The sequence below is a fragment of the Ranitomeya imitator genome, chromosome 2 (assembly GCF_032444005.1).
Source record: "Ranitomeya imitator isolate aRanImi1 chromosome 2, aRanImi1.pri, whole genome shotgun sequence".
NCBI lineage: Eukaryota > Metazoa > Chordata > Amphibia > Anura > Dendrobatidae > Ranitomeya > Ranitomeya imitator.
In genome coordinates, this window is record NC_091283.1 from 652,442,097 (window position 1) to 652,456,381 (window position 14,285).

Here is a 14,285-nt window from a genome sequence, read left to right on the forward strand (position 1 = left end):
AGCAGGGGCAGGATGAGCTGGCAGAAAGGGGGCAGGGGCAAGATGAGCTGGCAGAAAGGGGGCAGGGGCAAGATGAGCTGGCAGAAAGGGGGCAGGGGCAGGATGAGCTGGCGGAAGGGAAGCAGGGGCAGGATGAGCTGGCAGAAATGGGGCAGGGGCAGGATGAGCTGGCGGAAGGGAAGCAGGGGCAGGATGAGCTGGCAGAAACGGGGCAGGATAAGCTGGCAGAAGGGAAGCAGGGGCAGGATGAGCTGGCCAAAGGGAAGCAGGAGCAGGATGAGCTAGCGGAAAGGGGGCAGGATGAGCTGGCAGAAGGGAAGCAGGGGCAGGATGAGCTGGCAGAAGGGAAGCAGGGGCAGGATGGGCTGGCAGAAAGGGGGCAGGATGAGCTAGGGGAAAGAGGGCAGTATGACCTAGCGGAAAGGGGGCAAGGATGGGCTAGGGGAAAGAGGGCAGGATAAGCTGGCGGGAAGGGGGAAGGCAGGAAGAGCTGGCAGAAGGGGGGCAGGGACAGGATGAGCTGGCGGAAGGGAAGCAGGGGCAGGATGAGCTGGCGGGAAGGGGGCAGGATGAGCTAGCGGAAGGGAAGCAGGGGCAGGATGAGCTGGCGGAAGGGAAGCAGGGGCAGGATGAGCTGGCGGAAGGGAAGCAGGGGCAGGATGAGCTGGCGGAAGGGAAGCAGGGGCAGGATGAGCTGGCGGAAGGGAAGCAGGGGCAGGATGAGCTGGCGGAAGGGAAGCAGGGGCAGGATGAGCTGGCGGAAGGGAAGCAGGGGCAGGATGAGCTGGCAGAAAGGGGGAAGGATGAGCTAGGGGAAAGGGGGGCAGGATGAGCTAGCGGAAAGGGGGCAGGATGAGCTAGCGGAAAGGGGGCAGGACGATCTGACAGAAGTGGGTATCAAGTGATCTGATGTAGAGGGTCAGAAAGCTAAGAGAGGAGCAGACCATAATGGCACTGATAACGGGGAAGGCCATGAACAGGCTGACAGGACGGCGGTTAGCTGACCATGGCGACACAGCTAGGAAAATGACTAGTGGGCGACGAGCAAGGTATATGGCTTGATGATGGGAAAGGAGCGCTGATTAGTGGGCTATGCTCACAGAATCAGTATTATGAAGATGGGAGCATTAGTTAGGAGCTAGTGGTGGGCAAGTGTTGTACTAGGGGGACACAGGAATGGTGAGACACAGCAGGACCACAGCTACTGCCACAGTCCCCTGTGTGCCGGAACATTTATTACGGAGCAGTGTACCTAATGAGGGGAGATAGGAGCCCTCACCTCCAGTACTTTCCCCAGTCCTCACGCAACCGGAAGTCCCTGGTCCTTCACTTCCACTCCCGGAAACGGCTGGTGCAATTCAGCTTATTGCCAGGGCTGAAAGGGAGAGTGAGCGGACACTAGAGGGAAGAAGCGGACCGCAATATTACAGCTCAGCGGCGGCCATGTTTGTGTGGTCCTGAGAGGAAAGGCGTCCTCCCGGCTACCCAGCACTACACGTTCCAGAATTCCCTGAGGCCTCTACATGACTACAAAGAGCAGCAGCCCCTGCTCCCTTCTCCTCAGTGACACTCGGTGTTAGTGGACCGGGATTCTTCTGACTAATGTAATGACTTCTGAATGATTCCTGTGAATGCTCTTCTTCTGGTGCAGGGTCTTTGTTACGGGTTGGTATTGGGGTAGAGGACGAGCGACCACCCAATCAGAGCTCGGTGCAATACAATACGCCTGTTCCGCACCATTGCTAGTTATCAGATGCCACCTGTACAACTTTAGGGACTGCCAGTATCTCCCCCATTGGCACGTGCCAGTGTAGTAGCAGAATGCCTGGCACTAACGTGGCAGGACGGAGAGCAGGCCCTGCATCAGTAGCCATGTACTCAGCACTGCACATATAATACACCTGATGGGGGAGACCCAGAGTGCAGCAGTGCACATGTAATACACCTGATGGGGGAGACCCAGCGTGCAGCAGTGCACATGTAATACACCTGATGGGGGAGGCCCAGACATGCAGCACTGCACATGTAATACACCTGATGGGGGAGACCCAGAGTGCAGCAGTGCACATGTAATACACCTGATGGGGGAGACCCAGCGTGCAGCAGTGCACATGTAATACACCTGATGGGGGAGACCCAGCGTGCAGCAGTGCACATGTAATACACCTGATGGGGGAGACCCAGCGTGCAGCACTGCACATGTAATACACCTGATGGGGGAGACCCAGCGTGCAGCAGTGCACATGTAATACACCTGATGGGGGAGACCCAGCGTGCAGCAGTGCACATGTAATACACCTGATGGGGGAGACCCAGCGTGCAGCAGTGCACATGTAATACACCTGATGGGGAGACCCAGCGTGCAGCACTGCACATGTAATACACCTGATGGGGGAGACCCAGCGTGCAGCAGTGCACATGTAATACACCTGATGGGGGAGACCCAGCGTGCAGCAGTGCACATGTAATACACCTGATGGGGGAGACCCAGCGTGCAGCAGTGCACATGTAATACACCTGATGGGGGAGACCCAGAGTGCAGCAGTGCACATGTAATACACCTGATGGGGGAGACCCAGCGTGCAGCAGTGCACATGTAATACACCTGATGGGGGAGGCCCAGACATGCAGCACTGCACATGTAATACACCTGATGGGGGAGACCCAGAGTGCAGCAGTGCACATGTAATACACCTGATGGGGGAGACCCAGCGTGCAGCAGTGCACATGTAATACACCTGATGGGGGAGACCCAGCGTGCAGCACTGCACATGTAATACACCTGATGGGGGAGACCCAGCGTGCAGCAGTGCACATGTAATACACCTGATGGGGGAGACCCAGCGTGCAGCAGTGCACATGTAATACACCTGATGGGGGAGACCCAGCGTGCAGCAGTGCACATGTAATACACCTGATGGGGAGACCCAGCGTGCAGCACTGCACATGTAATACACCTGATGGGGGAGACCCAGCGTGCAGCAGTGCACATGTAATACACCTGATGGGGGAGACCCAGCGTGCAGCAGTGCACATGTAATACACCTGATGGGGGAGACCCAGCGTGCAGCAGTGCACATGTAATACACCTGATGGGGGAGACCCAGCGTGCAGCAGTGCACATGTAATACACCTGATGGGGGAGACCCAGCGTGCAGCAGTGCACATGTAATACACCTGATGGGGGAGACCCAGCGTGCAGCAGTGCACATGTAATACACCTGATGGGGGAGACCCAGCGTGCAGCAGTGCACATGTAATACACCTGGTGGGGGAGACCCAGCATGCAGCAGTGCACATGTAATACACCTGATGGGGGAGACCCAGCGTGCAGCAGTGCACATGTAATACACCTGATGGGGGAGACCCAGCGTGCAGCAGTGCACATTTAATACACCTGATGGGGGAGACCCAGCGTGCAGCAGTGCACATTTAATACACCTGATGGGGGAGACCCAGCGTGCAGCAGTGCACATGTAATACACCTGATGGGGGAGACCCAGCGTGCAGCAGTGCACATTTAATACACCTGATGGGGGAGACCCAGCGTGCAGCAGTGCACATGTAATACACCTGATGGGGGAGACCCAGCGTGCAGCAGTGCACATGTAATACACCTGATGGGGGAGGCCCAGACATGCAGCAGTGCACATGTAATACACCTGATGGGGGAGACCCAGCGTGCAGCACTGCACATGTAATACACCTGATGGGGGAGGCCCAGCCCTGCAGCAGTGCACATATAATATACCTTATGGGGGAGACCCAGCGTGCAGCAGTGCACATGTAATACACCTGATGGGGGAGGCCCAGACATGCAGCACTGCACATGTAATACACCTGATGGGGGAGACCCAGCGTGCAGCAGTGCACATGTAATACACCTGATGGGGGAGGCCCAAACATGCAGCAGTGCACATGTAATACACCTGATGGGGGAGGCCCAGCCATACAGCACTGCACATGTAATGCACCTGATGGGGGAGGCCCAGACATGCAGCAGTGCACATGTAATACACCTGATGGGGAGACCCAGACATGCAGCACTGCACATGTAATACACCTGAGGGGGGAGGCCCAGACATGCAGCAGTGCACATGTAATACACCTGAGGGGGGAGGCCCAGACATGCAGCAGTGCACATGTAATACACCTGAGGGGGGAGGCCCAGACATGCAGCAGTGCACATGTAATACACCTGATGGGGAGGGCTCAGACATGCAGCAGTGCGCATGTAATACACCTGTTGGGGGAGCCCAGCCATGCAGCAGTGCATATGTAATACACCTGATGGGTAGACCCAGCCATGCAGCACTGCACATGTAATACACCTGATGGAGGAGGCCCAGACATGCAGCAGTGCATATGTAATACACCTGATGGGTAGACCCAGCCATGCAGCACTGGACATGTAATACACCTGATGGAGGAGACCCAGACATGCAGCAGTGCACATGTAATACACCTGATGGGGGAGGCCCAGACTGTGCCATCATGGAGCTCAGGAACCTGCCATAGTAGTGTTGGCACATTATTGCCCAGCACATAAAAATTACCAAAGTAATCACAGTACCCACATATCCGGCATTAGTAGTACCTTTGCAGTAGAGCAAATATATACATACTAGATGGTGGCCCGATTCAAACGCATCGGGTATTCTAGAATATGCATGTCCACGTAGTATATTGCCCAGTCACGAAGTATATTGCCCAGTCACGTAGTATATTGCCCAGCGACGTAGTATATTGCCCAGCTACGTAATATAATGCCCAGCCACGTAGTATATTGCCCAGCCACGTAGTATATTGCCCAGCCACGTAGTATTTTGCACAGCTACATAGTATGTAGTATATTGGTCAGCTACGTAGTATATTGCCCAGTGATGTAGAATATTGCCCAGGCACGTAGTATATTGCCCAGTCACGTAGTATATTTCCCAGCAACGTAGTATATTGCCCAGCCACATAGTATATTGCACAGCCACGTAGTATGTAGTATATTGGTCAGCCACGTAGTATATTGGCCAGTGACATAAAATAAAAAATAAACATATACTCATCTTAGTCCTGGCTCATGTGTACGGTGCATGCGGCAGCTTCCGGTGCCAGGGTTGGTATGACTATGAGCGCAGGACCTGTGATGACGTCGCGGTCACATGACCGTGACGTTATGGCAGGTCCTTCTCGCGCAGGAACTGTGATGAAGTCGCGGTCAAATGACCATGACGTCATGGCAGGTCCTTCTCGCGCAGGACCTGTGATGACGTTGCGTGTTGTGAATTCCGTTCTGGAGCTCCCTCCTGTGGTTGCTAATGGTATTTTTGTGAGTTCTGCCCTTGGGCTCCCTCTGGTGGTTTCGAGTGGAACTGCTGCTCCTTTAGGTAGCTGTAGCAGCTGCCTTCACTAATCGCCTTGCCTGGGTTTGTTATTTAAACCTCTGCGCTTTAGTCCATGCCTGCTGTCAATGTTCTTGGTTGGATTTGGTTCTCTCCTTGGAATTTTAATATGGCCAGTCCTCGTCTGCAAAAGATAAGTTTTTGCTAGTTTTTGTTTGTCCATTTGTTTGGACTTTATTGCTTTGCAAATATGTCTCTTTTTGTCCAGCTTGTCACTATGTCTTATTCAGGCTAGCTGGAAGCTCTGGGAAAGCAGATTTGCCCCTTCACACCGTGAGTCGGTGTGGAGTTCATTTTTGTAAACTCTGCGTGGATTTTGTAGTTTTTTATACTGACCGCACAGTATCCTTTTCTCTCTGTCTATCTAGTTTAGTATTGGCCTCCTTTGCTGAATTCTGATTTCATTTCTGTGTACGTCATTTCCCTCTCCATTCACGGTCAATATTTGTGGGGGGCTATCTTTTCTTTTGGGGGTTTTCTCTGAGGCAAGATAGCTTTCTATTTCCTTCTTTAAAGGTAGTTATTTCTTAGGCTGTGAAGAGGTGTCTAGGGAGAGTCAGGAACATCCCACAGCTATTTCTAGTGTTGTTGTTAGGATTAGGGACTGCGGTCAGTAGAGATACCACCTTCTCAGAGCTCGCTCCATGTTCGTTTTAGCCACCAGGTCATATCAGTGTGGCCTCTTAACCACCAGGTCATAACAGTACAGCAGGCCAGAAATGAATTAAATGCATCTCAAAAGAAGGAAAACAAAGTTCTGAACCATTTTTTTTTTCTGTGCTCTGTTCTGTCTTTTTTCCCCTCTTGATATCTGGGTGGTGCTGGATATATGCTCTGGTATGGAGGTTCAGAGTTTGTTTTCTCGTGTGGATCAACTTGCTGCAAGAGTCCAGAGTATCCAAGATTATATTGTCCAGATTCCGGCTCTAGAGCCTAGAATTCCTACTCCTGATTTGTTTTTTGGGGACAGATCCAAGTTTTTGAACTTTAAAAATAGCTGCAAATTGTTTTTTTGCTTTGAAACCCCGTTCTTCTGGTGATCCCATTCAGCAAGTAAAAATCATCATATCCTTACTGCGTGGTGATCCTCAAGACTGGGCTTTTGCTCTTGAAACAGGGGATCCGGCATTGTTGAGTGTGGATGCATTTTTTCAAGCGCTCGGATTGTTGTGTGACGAACCTAACTCAGTAGAGCATGCTGAGAAAACACTGTTGGCCCTGTGTCAGGGTCAAGAAGCGGCAGAGTTATACTGCCAGAAATTTAGAAAATGGTCTGTGCTCACTAAGTGGAATGAAGAGGCTCTGGCTGCTATTTTCAGAAAAGGTCTTTCTGAAACCCTTAAAGATGTTATGGTGGGCTTTCTGTTGTGAATTCTGTGGCTGAGTTCACTTCTGTGGTCACAAGTGGTATTGCAGTCTCTGGGCTTCCTCCCTCAGGTGTTTTGGTGAGCTCGTTGGCTGCCTTGCTATTTAGCTCCACCTGAGTCTGTCTTCCTTGCTCCTTGTCAATGTTCCAGTGTTGGATCTGAGCTACTGCATCTTTCCTTGGGCCTGCTGCTCTGCTAGATAAGTGCTTCTAGTTTGTTTTCTGTTTTTTTCTGTCCAGCTTGCTATTAACTTTTGCTGGAAGCTCTGAGAAGCAAAGGGGTGCACCGCCGTGCTGTTAGTTCGGAACTCTATGTCGGTAACCAGCTGGGGTTGTCAGGGAGTACATGGTGATGTTCCATTTTTGTCTATTTCGTCATCCATTCCTTCTGACATCCCAGAGTTCTTGTCGGACTTTCAGGATGTATTTGAAGAGTCCAAGTCTGATGCCCTACCTCCGCATAGGAATTGTGATTGTGCTATCGATTTGATTCCTGGTAGTAAATTCCCTAAGGGTCGTTTATTTAATTTGTCCGTACCTGAACACACCGCTATGCGTAGTTATGTGAAGGAGTCCCTGGAGAAGGGACATATTCGCCCATCGTCGTCACCATTGGGAGCAGGGTTCTTTTTTGTAGCCAAGAAGGATGGTTCGCTAAGACCGTGTATTGATTACCGCCTTCTTAATAAGATCACTGTTAAGTTTCAGTATCCCTTGCCATTGATTTCTGACTTGTTTGCTCGGATTAAGGGGGCTAGTTGGTTCACCAAGATAGATCTTCGTGGTGCGTATAATCTGGTGAGAATCAGGCAGGGAGATGAATGGAAAACGGCATTTAATACGCCCGAGGGTCATTTTGAGTATCTGGTGATGCCGTTCGGACTTGCCAATGCTCCATCTGTTTTTCAGTCTTTTATGCATGACATTTTCCGTGAGTATCTGGATAAATTCTTGATTGTTTACTTGGATGACATTTTGATCTTCTCAGATGATTGGGAGTCTCATGTGAAGCAAGTCAGAATGGTTTTCCAGGTACTGCGTGCTAATTCCTTGTTCGTGAAGGGATCAAAGTGTCTCTTCGGTGTGCAGAAAGTTTCATTTTTGGGGTTCATCTTTTCCCCTTCTACTATCGAGATGGATCCGGTTAAGGTTCAGGCCATCCAGGATTGGACTCAGCCGACATCTCTAAAAAGTCTGCAGAAATTCCTGGGCTTTGCTAATTTTTATCGTCGCTTCATCTGTAATTTTTCTAGCATTGCCAGACCATTGACCGATTTGACCAAGAAGGGTGCTGATTTGGTTAATTGGTCTTCTGCTGCCGTGGAAGCTTTTCAGGAGTTGAAGCGTCGTTTTTGCTGTGCCCCTGTGTTGTGTCAACCTGATGTTTCTCTTCCGTTCCAGGTCGAGGTTGATGCTTCTGAGATTGGTGCAGGGGCGGTTTTGTCACAGAGAGGTTCTGGTTGCTCAGTGTTCAAACCATGTGCTTTCTTTTCCAGGAAATTTTCTGCTGCTGAGCGTAATTATGATGTGGGCAACCGAGAGTTGCTGGCCATGAAGTGGGCATTCGAGGAGTGGCGTCATTGGCTTGAGGGTGCTAAGCATCGCGTGGTGGTTTTGACTGATCATAAGAACCTTACTTATCTTGAGTCTGCCAAGCGCTTGAATCCTAGACAGGCCCGTTGGTCGTTATTTTTTGCTCGTTTTGATTTTGTGATTTCATACCTTTCGGGCTCTAAAAATGTGAAGGCGGATGCTCTGTCTAGGAGTTTTGTGCCCGACTCTCCGGGGTTATCTGAGCCGGCGAGTATCCTCAAGGAAGGAGTCATTGTGTCTGCCATCTCCCCTGATTTGCGGAGAGTGTTGCAGAAATTTCAGGCTAATAAACCTGATCGTTGTCCGGCCGAGAAACTGTTCGTCCCTGATAGGTGGACTAGTAAAGTTATCTCTGAACTTCATTGTTCGGTGCTGGCCGGTCATCCAGGAATCTTTGGTACCAGGGAGTTGGTTGCTAGATCCTTCTGGTGGCCATCTCTGTCACGGGATGTGCGTGCTTTTGTGCAGTCCTGTGGTATTTGTGCTAGGGCTAAGCCCTGCTGTTCACGTGCCAGTGGGTTGCTTTTGCCCTTGCCGGTCCCGAAGAGGCCTTGGACACATATTTCGATGGATTTCATTTCTGACCTTCCCGTTTCTCAAAAAATGTCGGTCATTTGGGTGGTCTGTGATCGCTTTTCTAAAATGGTCCATCTGGTGCCCTTGGTTAAATTGCCTTCCTCCTCTGATTTGGTGCCTTTGTTCTTCCAGCATGTGGTTCGTTTACATGGCATTCCTGAGAATATTGTTTCTGACAGAGGTTCCCAGTTTGTCTCGAGGTTCTGGCGAGCCTTTTGTGGTAGGATGGGCATTGACCTATCTTTCTCCTCGGCCTTCCATCCTCAGACTAATGGCCAGACCGAACGAGCCAATCAGACCTTGGAAACATATCTGAGATGTTTTGTTTCCGCTGACCAGGATGATTGGGTGTCATTTTTGCCGTTGGCTGAGTTCGCCCTTAATAATCGGGCCAGCTCGGCTACCTTGGTCTCTCCATTTTTCTGCAATTCTGGGTTCCATCCTCGTTTCTCTTCAGGACAGGTTGAGTCTTCGGACTGTCCTGGTGTGGATTCTGTGGTGGACAGGTTGCAGCAGATCTGGACTCAGGTGGTGGACAATTTGACCTTGTCCCAGGAGAAGGCTCAGCTTTTCGCTAATCGCAGACGCCGTGTGGGACCCCGACTTCGTGTTGGGGATCTGGTTTGGTTATCTTCTCGTCATATTCCTATGAAGGTTTCCTCTCCTAAATTTAAACCTCGTTTTATTGGTCCGTATAGGATTTCTGAGATTCTCAATCCGGTGTCTTTTCGTCTGACCCTCCCAGACTCCTTTTCCATACATAATGTATTCCATAGGTCGTTGTTGAGGAGATGCGTGGCACCTATGGTTCCATCTGTGGAGCCTCCTGCCCCTGTTTTGGTGGAGGGGGAATTGGAGTATATTGTGGAGAAGATTTTGGATTCTCGTGTCTCTAGACGGAAACTCCAGTATCTGGTCAAATGGAAGGGTTATGCTCAGGAAGATAATTCCTGGGTTTTTGCCTCTGATGTCCATGCCCCAGATCTTGTTCGTGCCTTTCATGTGGCTCATCCTGGTCGGCCTGGGGGTTCTGGTGAGGGTTCGGTGACCCCTCCTCAAGGGGGGGGTACTGTTGTGAATTCTGTGGCTGAGTTCACTTCTGTGGTCACAAGTGGTATTGCAGTCTCTGGGCTTCCTCCCTCAGGTGTTTTGGTGAGCTCGTTGGCTGCCTTGCTATTTAGCTCCACCTGAGTCTGTCTTCCTTGCTCCTTGTCAATGTTCCAGTGTTGGATCTGAGCTACTGCATCTTTCCTTGGGCCTGCTGCTCTGCTAGATAAGTGCTTCTAGTTTGTTTTCTGTTTTTTTCTGTCCAGCTTGCTATTAACTTTTGCTGGAAGCTCTGAGAAGCAAAGGGGTGCACCGCCGTGCTGTTAGTTCGGCACGGTGGGTCTTTTTGCCCCTTTGCGTGGTTTTCGTTTTAGGGTTTTTGTAGACTGCATAGTTCTCTTTGCTATCCTCGCTCTGTCTAGAATATCGGGCCTCACTTTGCTGAATCTATTTCATTCCTACGTTTGTCTTTTCATCTTGCTAACAGTCATTATATGTGGGGGGCTGCCTATTCCTTTGGGGTATTTCTCTGAGGTAAGTCAGGCTTGTATTTCTATCTTCAGGCTAGTCAGCTCCTCAGGCAGTGCCGAGTTGCATAGGTAGTTATAGGCGCAATCCACTGCTGCTTATAGTTGTGTGAGGATAGATCAGGTACTGCAGTCTACAGAGATTCCACGTCTCAGAGCTCGTCCTATTGTTTTTGGTTATTGCCAGATCTCTGTATGTGCGCTGATTACTGCACGCTGTGTTGCCTGATTGCCAGCCAGAACAGCTTTCCTACGCCTACCGGTTTGAGCGAATCTATGTCTCTAGCAATTCAGATTGATCGGCGCTTGCGTGAGCGCAAGGTGGTGCACCATATGGCAGTGTCCTCTGAGCAAAGTCCTGACTCTATGCAATGTGATAGGATTTTGACTAGAGCAGAAAGACAGAAATTCAGATGTCAGAATGGCCTGTGTTTTTACTGTGGTGATTCTGCTCATGCTATTTCTGATTGCTCTAAGCGTACTAGGAGGGTTCCTGGGTCTGTTACCATTAGTACTATACAGCCTAAATTTCTCTTGTCTGTTACCCTGATTTGCTCATTGTCGTCCTTCTCTGTTATGGCATTTGTGGATTCTGGCGCTGCCCTGAACTTAATGGACTTAGAATTTGCCAAGCACTGTGATTTTTCCTTGGAGCCTTTGCAGAGTCCTATTCCCTTAAGGGGGATTGATGCTACGCCATTGGCCAAGAATAAACCTCAGTATTGGACTCAGTTAACCATGTACATGGCTCCAGCACATCAGGAAAATATTCGCTTTTTGGTGTTGCATAATTTGCATGATGTTGTTGTGCTGGGTTTTCCATGGTTACAGGTACATAACCCAGTGCTGGATTGGAGATCTATGTCTGTAACTGGTTGGGGTTGTCAGGGGATACATAGTGATATTCCTTTGATGTCCATCTCCTCGTCCCCTTCTTCTGAAGTTCCTGAGTTTTTGTCGGATTTCCAGGATGTATTTGATGAGCCCAAGTCCAGTTCTCTGCCTCCTCATAGGGACTGCAATTGTGCCATTAATCTGATTCCTGGCTGTAAGTTCCCTAAGGGCCGACTTTTCAATCTGTCTGTGTCAGAGCATACCGCTATGCGGAGTTATGTAAAGGAGTCCTTGGAGAAGGGGCATATTCGCCCGTCTTCGTCACCGTTGGGAGCGGGATTTTTTTTTGTTGCCAAGAAGGATGGCTCCTTGAGACCCTGTATAGATTATCGCCTTCTCAATAAGATCACTGTCAAATTCCAGTACCCTTTACCTTTACTTTCTGATTTGTTTGCTCGGATTAAGGGTGCCAGTTGGTTTACTAAAATCGACCTTCGAGGGGCGTATAATCTTGTGCGTATTAAACAAGGTGATGAATGGAAAACGGCATTTAATACGCCCGAAGGCCATTTTGAATATCTTGTGATGCCATTCGGGCTCTCTAATGCTCCATCGGTATTTCAGTCCTTTATGCATAATATCTTCCGGAATTATCTGGATAAATTCATGATTGTGTTGTGTATTTGGATGATATTTTGGTTTTCTCCGATGATTGGGAGTCTCATGTAAAGCAGGTTAGGATGGTATTTCAGGTCCTTCGTGCTAATGCGTTGTTTGTGAAGGGGTCTAAGTGCCTCTTTGGAGTTCAGAAGGTTTCTTTTTTGGGTTTAATTTTTTCCCCCTCGGCTATTGAAATGGACCCTGTTAAAGTCCAGGCCATTCATGATTGGACTCAACCTACATCTGTAAAGAGCCTTCAGAAATTTTTGGGCTTTTCCAATTTTTATCGCCGCTTTATTGCTAATTTTTCTAGTGTGGTGAAGCCTCTGACCGATTTGACGAGGAAGGGCGCTGATGTGGTGAATTGGTCCTCTGCGGCTGTTGAGGCCTTTCAGGAGCTTAAACGTCGTTTTACTTCTGCCCCTGTGTTGCGTCAGCCAGATGTTTCTCTTCCTTTTCAGGTTGAGGTTGATGCTTCTGAGATTGGGGCAGGGGCCGTTTTGTCTCAGAGAAATTCTGATGGCTCTTTGATGAAACCGTGTGCTTTCTTCTCCAGAAAGTTTTCGCCTGCTGAGCGTAATTATGATGTCGGCAATCGGGAGTTGTTGGCTATGAAGTGGGCATTTGAGGAGTGGCGACATTGGCTTGAGGGAGCCAAGCATCGCGTGGTGGTCTTGACTGATCACAAGAATCTGATTTACCTCGAGTCTGCTAAGCGGTTGAATCCTAGACCGGCTCGGTGGTCTCTGTTTTTCTCACGTTTTGATTTTGTGGTCTCGTATATTCCGGGTTCTAAGAATGTGAAGGCTGATGCCCTTTCTAGGAGTTTTTTGCCAGATTCTCCGGGAGTTCTTGAGCCGCCTGGGATCCTCAAGGAGGGGGTGATTCTTTCTGCCATCTCCCCTGATTTGCGGCGGGTACTTCAGGAGTTTCAGGCTGATAAACCTGACCGCTGTCCTGTGGAGAAATTGTTTGTTCCTGATAGATGGACTAGTAGGGTAATTTCTGAGGTTCATTGTTCGGTGTTGGCTGGTCACCCTGGGATTTTCGGTACCAGAGATTTGGTGGCTAGGTCCTTTTGGTGGCCTTCCTTGTCACGGGATGTGCGTTCGTTTGTGCAGTCCTGTGGGACCTGTGCTTGGGCTAAGCCTTGCTGTTCCCGTGCCAGTGGGTTGCTTTTGCCTTTGCCTATTCCTGAGAGGCCCTGGACGCATATTTCCATGGATTTTATTTCTGATCTTCCTGTCTCTCAGAAGATGTCTGTCATCTGGGTGGTTTGTGACCGGTGTTCTAAGATGGTCCATTTGGTGCCGTTGCCTTCCTCCTCTGATTTGGTTCCATTATTTTTTCAGCATGTGGTTCGTTTGCATGGTATTCCGGAGAATATTGTGTCTGACAGAGGTTCCTAGTTCGTTTCTAGGTTTTGGCGGTCCTTTTGTGCTAGAATGGGCATTGATTTGTCTTTTTCTTCAGCATTCCATCCTCAGACAAATGGCCAAACGGAGCGAACTAATCAGACCTTGGAGACCTATTTGAGATGCTTCGTGTCTGCTGATCAGGATGATTGGGTGACCTTTTTGCTGTTGGCCGAGTTTGCCCTTAATAATCGGGCTAGTTCTGCTACCTTGGTTTCGCCTTTCTTTTGTAACTTTGGTTTTCATCCTCGTTTTTCTTCAGGGCAGCTTGAGCCTTCTGACTGTCCTAGTGTGGATTCCGTGGTGGACAGGTTGCAGCAAATTTGGACACATGTGGTGGACAATTTGACGTTGTCTCAGGAAAAGGCTCAGCGTTTTGCTAACCGTCGTCGGTGTGTTGGTCCCCGACTTCGTGTTGGTGATTTGGTCTGGTTGTCTTCTCGTCATGTTCCTATGAAGGTTTCTTCCCCTAAGTTCAAGCCTCGCTTTATTGGGCCTTATAAGATTTCTGAAATTATCAATCCAGTGTCTTTTCGTTTGGCCCTTCCAGCTTCCTTTTCCATTCATAATGTGTTCCATAGATCCTTGTTGCGGAGATATGTGGTACCTATGGTTCCTTCCGTTGATCCTCCTGCTCCGGCGTTGGTTGAGGGGGAATTGGAATATGTGGTGGAGAAGATTTTGGATTCTCGTTTTTCGAGGCGGAAGCTTCAGTATCTGGTCAAGTGGAAGGGTTATGGCCAGGAGGATAATTCTTGGGTTGTTGCCTCCGATGTTCATGCTGCCGATTTGGTTCGTGCTTTCCAGTTGGCTCGTCCTGATCGGCCTGGGAGCTCTGGTGAGGGTTCGGTGACCCCTCCTCAAGGGGGGA

At 49.7% G+C, this 14,285-nt stretch overlaps 2 protein-coding genes across 4 annotated transcripts in view; one reads left to right on the top strand and one right to left on the bottom strand.

Moving 5' to 3' along the window:
• Nucleotides 1-1,340, bottom strand: part of LOC138667102 (zinc finger protein OZF-like) — a 42,358-nt gene extending 41,018 nt beyond the window's left edge. For 2 of the 3 annotated variants that reach the window (XM_069755413.1, XM_069755412.1), the window contains exon 1: nt 1,280-1,340. The gene's annotated coding sequence lies outside the window, so the exon portion shown is untranslated. The remainder of the gene's footprint in view (nt 1-1,279) is intronic. The other variant, XM_069755414.1, reaches the window with a different exon arrangement.
• Nucleotides 1,341-1,391: 51 nt separating this feature from the next.
• The window catches only part of LOC138667100 (oocyte zinc finger protein XlCOF8.4-like), a 53,341-nt gene continuing 40,447 nt past the window's right edge, over nt 1,392-14,285 (top strand). Inside the window, exon 1 of the mRNA XM_069755409.1 lies at nt 1,392-1,604. The gene's annotated coding sequence lies outside the window, so the exon portion shown is untranslated. The remainder of the gene's footprint in view (nt 1,605-14,285) is intronic.